This window comes from Bidens hawaiensis, unplaced genomic scaffold (assembly GCF_021521415.1).
Source record: "Bidens hawaiensis isolate Kalapana, Puna unplaced genomic scaffold, B.hawaiensis_p1.1 tig00004539_1, whole genome shotgun sequence".
NCBI lineage: Eukaryota > Viridiplantae > Streptophyta > Magnoliopsida > Asterales > Asteraceae > Bidens > Bidens hawaiensis.
Genome location: NW_027491276.1, coordinates 403,573 through 409,572, shown reverse-complemented (window position 1 = coordinate 409,572; position 6,000 = coordinate 403,573).

Genomic DNA, 6,000 nt, shown 5'->3' with positions numbered 1-6,000 from the left:
TGAAATTTTTCACAAATCACTTTTTGACAGTGGGGAATTTTATAAAAATATTTCCAGAATTAATTTTTATATTTAAAATTTATTTATCTATTTTTAAACACCATTTAAACACTAAATATGTCGTAAATACCAAACGACCTTAGAAAAATCCCAAATTTTTTTTGGATGACCCCTGCCATCCACATAGTCCCCTGTAATTTTTCCAGAACCAAAATCTCTTCTTACATGCCATTTTTACTAAAACCGAGCTAGAAAACCCTAGAACTCGTTTAACCGAAAATCCTACTTAGACTTCTCCAACTGACCTAAAATTTTGTGTGTGACTTTTACATGTTATAAAAAGCTTATCTGGAATTTTCCAGAATTTATCATGATATTTAAATATTTTTCACCATTTTTAGCCAAAACCGAGCATTAAATTCACCAAATATTCATCCTTTGTCCAAAAATTACCAAATTTTCACAGATCTCATATTTTCATGTGTAGATCATCTCTGTGAAATTTCGTAGCCTAACTCTAAATGTACCACAATCTGTCCAAAACACAAACACCATACAAAAACCGAACTACCTTGTGTTTTTAGCTTCAAATCGCAAGGATCTTGCTTTCTAGCCTTTGTTAACAACTAGATACAACACCTACAAGCACAATAACACCACACCAAGCAAGTTACATCCACAATCAAGCCATTTCTTTCATGGGTTCGGTTATGATTTAAAAACAAAGATTTAAACCGTAAAAATTCGTTTTTGGTTCGTTTAACTCCTTTCTTGGACCAAGATCCCTTGTATAACCCGTATACATCACTTGATCATGCAAGAATCGGTTTTCATCTCGGGTTTTCACCCTTTTTCACTTGAAACCTCATTTTCTTGCAAATAAACTCAAGAAAAGAAGATGGAAACGTAAATAACTCGATCTTTACCTTGCTTTTCTTGCTACAAATCTAGGTTTTTAGTCCATAATGTGTAGAGAAGAAGAAGAATGTCGAATGCTTGTTTAAAAAAAAATAACAAAGGCAAGGGGTTTATACCCCAAGCCGATCGGAACAAGGGAGGGGAGGTGGGGTGGGACCCACCTTTCCATTTCTAGCCACTCATTTGTATTTTGGAAATCCGGATAATGTTTTGGATAATCTGGTTCAGTTCGTTTTTCGGTTAAATGTTTAATTCAGCTTAAAACGAGGCTAAAACGGTCGTTTTCGGCTTAAAAATGAAATTTATATAAAACCGATTTAAAAACTTAAACCATGACATTTATTAACTTAAAACATCATATTATTAATAATTGCGCATCTTTTTCGGCTTGATCGATCGTCTCTTGCTCGGTTTGGTATTAAAGGTTTCGTTTAACGTACCGACGTACCATTAAATCGAAAATTCTTTTTCTGTGCTTTAATTCACTTATCCCGAAGCTTTAATACTTCGTAAACATCACTAAATATCATATATCTAGTCTATAATGTAATCCTCGATTCGTTCGGGCTTCAATAACCGTTAATCGGTTAATCGTATTTCCAATACGATTAACTGTATAATCGAGTATAATCCGTACTGTGAATCATACATACTCGTATAAACGCATTATAATTCATATATTCATTATTAAATAACACATAAATAGTATATACCGGTTAGGGTATACCTGATTTTGCCGGAATCGTTACATTGACAGACAACCCGTTGGTGACTTTTGACCAATTATCTAGACTTAAAATAGTCATAAGATATTCATAGTCGCAACCTAACAATCGATCATGTAATTTGCACTTAATCAATTTTCATGCAACCCTATGACTAAGTCACACATTTACCAATTTCAATTCTCATAAGTAAGACCAAGAATTTTATTAAATAATTTCAAGTTGACCAATAAAGTCAAATTCCAAAATACCACAACAATCTTTGTACAAACTACAACTATTTTTACCAAACAGCATGCTGGACAAATTTGGGCAGATTTTAAGTCACCAAAACCTATTTTTCCAAGCAGCCAAAACATGAAAATAATTTACCAAATAATTCTCATATATTCTTTCAAATATTAGGAACATCACAAAATTTTCTTGTAATTTTTCAACACTCACAAACATTATGAAAATTCATACACTACAGCGACCTATTTTCAGCTACCTTATCAGCACAACAGAATGTAAATATTTTCTAAAAATTCCATATATGTCCAATTGATTCAAGACTAATTGGATTGGATTCCTAATTCAATTTATAACATTACAGAAGTGGAATCACATAATTTTCCATTTTCAATTACAAGTTACACAATTTACAAAATGAATCCAAAAATTACTTTTTCAATCAGAATTGAAACCCGATTTTGTAAATTTATAAAACCTAATCAAACAAAGTCCAAAAATTATGATTTTTAACTTTTTGAAAACTAGACTCAAAGTACTTGACCTTAGAATCCAAAATCAACCAAAAACACTAACATATCAACAGGTTATACAATTAACAACCTAGATTACAGAATCTGTCAGCAAGCATATCTAAATCTATGTGAACAACAATCATGATTTTCATATCTATATGATCCTAAATCATCAATAAATCATTTTATGAAATCAAAAATCATGTTTTTCCATTATTAATCTAAATCCATAAAGAACAAATATATATAAATATATATATATATATATATATATATAAAAGATTCAAACTTTTATACCAAGACACAACAAACACTTTTAACCAAATCAAACTTTGATCATTCTTTATTTATCTCTATAATCCAAATCATTTGGATACCAATATCATGTTTCTAAGATAAAAACATAAACAAAAACAATAAGCAAATATATGTTAAATATGATTACCTAGTTGCTTAATCCAAAGATTCAATCCTCTTGCTTTCAAGAATCACCAAAACAATACTTGTGTATGAGGATAATTTGAGAGAGTTTTTTTGCAAAAGTGTTTTGTGTGTGTATAAGTGATAAATTTCGGCCAAGAGGTACAAAAAGGAAAGGGAAGGGTTTGATTACCAAGAGTTTTTAACTCCTTGTTGAATTACTAACAAACTTTTAATCTTACTTTAATAAAATTCAACCTTAAGTAACTTTTATATTAAAATATGTGACATGATACAACTTTTTAAACCATTTCTAAGTATTATATTGTCTAAGGTTTATTGGTCTAGCTAGGCAATATAACATGTGACATATCATATAATGTAACAAGTTTAATCATCCATCTTTCTTATAAATCACACAAGTATATATCAACTAGTCATGTAACATATTGATCATATAATGCATTATACCTATCGTATAAGGTACATGTAACATATTATTATTATAACATGTGTAACAAGTTACTTTTGTTTAGGTCACCAACGATACGACTAACTCAAATGTATGCATACATGACACTTCATGCATGAGAGTTCATTAACATAGTTAACAAAACTAATTGGGTTTACTGACACGGTCAACATGACTTAACTGGGTTTGTTAACGGGAGTTAACCTGAAAATGTCGGGTGTCACATTGGGGATTAGAAATGTTGAACGTATATATTATTATGGAGTTGGATATTATAATATGTTTTTATACATATATTTATAAATAAAAACCAAAAATTTAAAACGGGTCGGATTTTCGGGTTTGAAAAGTAACGAATGTTACATAGCCCCATTTCCTTGTTATATTTTCGAGGCTGTGTGCATACTCGATGTAATAGTTAATACACTTACCTTAAGTGGTAAGTGTATGCTTTGTAGGATTCATGTATGACGATTGTTTGACGGTGCGTGAACGATCTTCGGATATTGCATGTACCGCCAGGAGGTAGTTAAAGATATGATTGATATATATATATATATATATATATATATGATGTATGAATGATGTATGTATGTTATGTTGATAGTACGTGAACGATCTTCGGATATTGCACGTATTATTAAGGAAAGTATGTAAAGACATGTATAGTACAATTACACGAAACAAAGGGACCAGACCCTAATAATATCTGTGAGGATAGGGACCAGACCCTTATAATATCTGTGAGGATAGGGACCAGACCCTTATAATATCTGTGAGGTGGGCGGAAGGCTCTTTAAATAGTATGGAGAGTTATTCATGTAAAGTAAAGTATGAATGATGTACACACCTTCGGGCATGTGTGCAAGTATGTGAACTGATTGTATGTTGTATGATTATCTAGAACTCACTCAGCATAGCTGACATTTAGTATGCACGCAGGTGAGTAGAATGAGGCAGCTCGCTTGAGAAGAAACACATGGCATGGAATTGAAGACACTTGCATCTTAAGGAAATGCTATGTTATTTAAAAGACAATGTTTTATGTTTAAATGATTTGAATGCTCATTAAGACAAGAATTATGGTTATGTAATATATCGGTTGAAGTTTTTATATTTCGCGTAAAGTTTTAATTAACTCTGATATTTAGAACTATGTTAATGAGTAAATCCAACGTCCAGTGTATGACACCGGTAACGGGGCCTTTCACAATCGAATCCACTTTTAAATCATTTTTTTATAATTATTTTTCTCTCTCCCATTAACAAAAAAACCTAAAAGAAATAAATATTAATTGTTAAATATATAAAATATTTTTTGACAATCACCGCCGCCACCCCCATTGCCTGACCACCCACCATCACAACCACCACCACCTGACCGTCGACGCCACCACCACTATCGTCACCATTGCCATTGTTTTGTTTTTTAATTATATTTATTTTTAGGTATGTGTATATGTCATTTATGCGGGTTTTTTTTTTCTACTTAACAACCTAAAGTAATAATTCATTCTATTTTCATATGTTAACGGTTAATCAAACAATACAAAGAACTAATAATGATGCATTTCACTCCCTTTTTTCATTCCACTACTTCACATGTAGGGATGGCAAAAAAGCCCGAGCCGGTCGAGTATATTCGAAACCCGAAACAAATGGGACGGGTATACCCGAAACCCGATGGGTATGGTCGAGTATGGGATTAGGATTTAAAAATTTTCACCGGTACGGTCCGGATATGGGATTAGATGATACCCGGCCCGATTACCCGAAAACACATACCCGTTTACCCGAACCATGTACCCGAAAAATTCTTTGTATTTTATAGGTTGTGAAACAAATTTAATAAACATATTATATATATATAAAACTATATAAAAATTATAATGATATTATTTATTTATTGTCATACTTCTATATATGGAATGCATTATATTTAAATTTGTAATAATTGTTGTATGAATAAAAGGTATAAATAACTATAATGATTAAAAAAATGCACTTGAAAGTCCCAACATATATACCCGATACCCGGACGGGTAATGAGCAGGGTACGAGACACGGTTTTACAAACGCGTATGGGTATGAGATTACCGATTACATGAGTAACACTATAAACAGTATAGTTAATATTTTAGAAAGGCAAATTCTAAAGGTACACCATCTACACCTATTAAGTAGACATATTTGCACACCATTCAGCATACGTTTCGTATGCTCAGCATACATTGCGTATGCTGTAATACTTTTTCAGATATCATACGATTTGTATGTAATGTTATACGGTTCATATGGCTTTTGTATAAACAATACGAATAATATGAAAAGCATACGATTCATATGAACAACTTTTAAGTAAAATTAATAAACGCTTCGTATGTACAAACATGAATAGAAAACCTATACCTGTTCGGTTGTGAAAAAATGACCAGATTCCAAAAAAACGGTGGCGAAGTATTCATCGGATTCCACAAAACATTCTTCAAATTTATGCATTTCATCAATGAAATTTATCAATGTGGCTGGAAAAATAAATTTAGGTTAATAATATTTTTAACAACATTTGGAAGGGATGAAGGGGGAGAAAGAAGTGAGTAAAATACACACAAACTTCATTGTTAGATGTATATCGTTCAAAGAAGTAAGTAAGTAAAAAACCCTATGAGATCACACAATTTATATGGTTGAGAGATTCATTTTATTCCTAATATTTGTC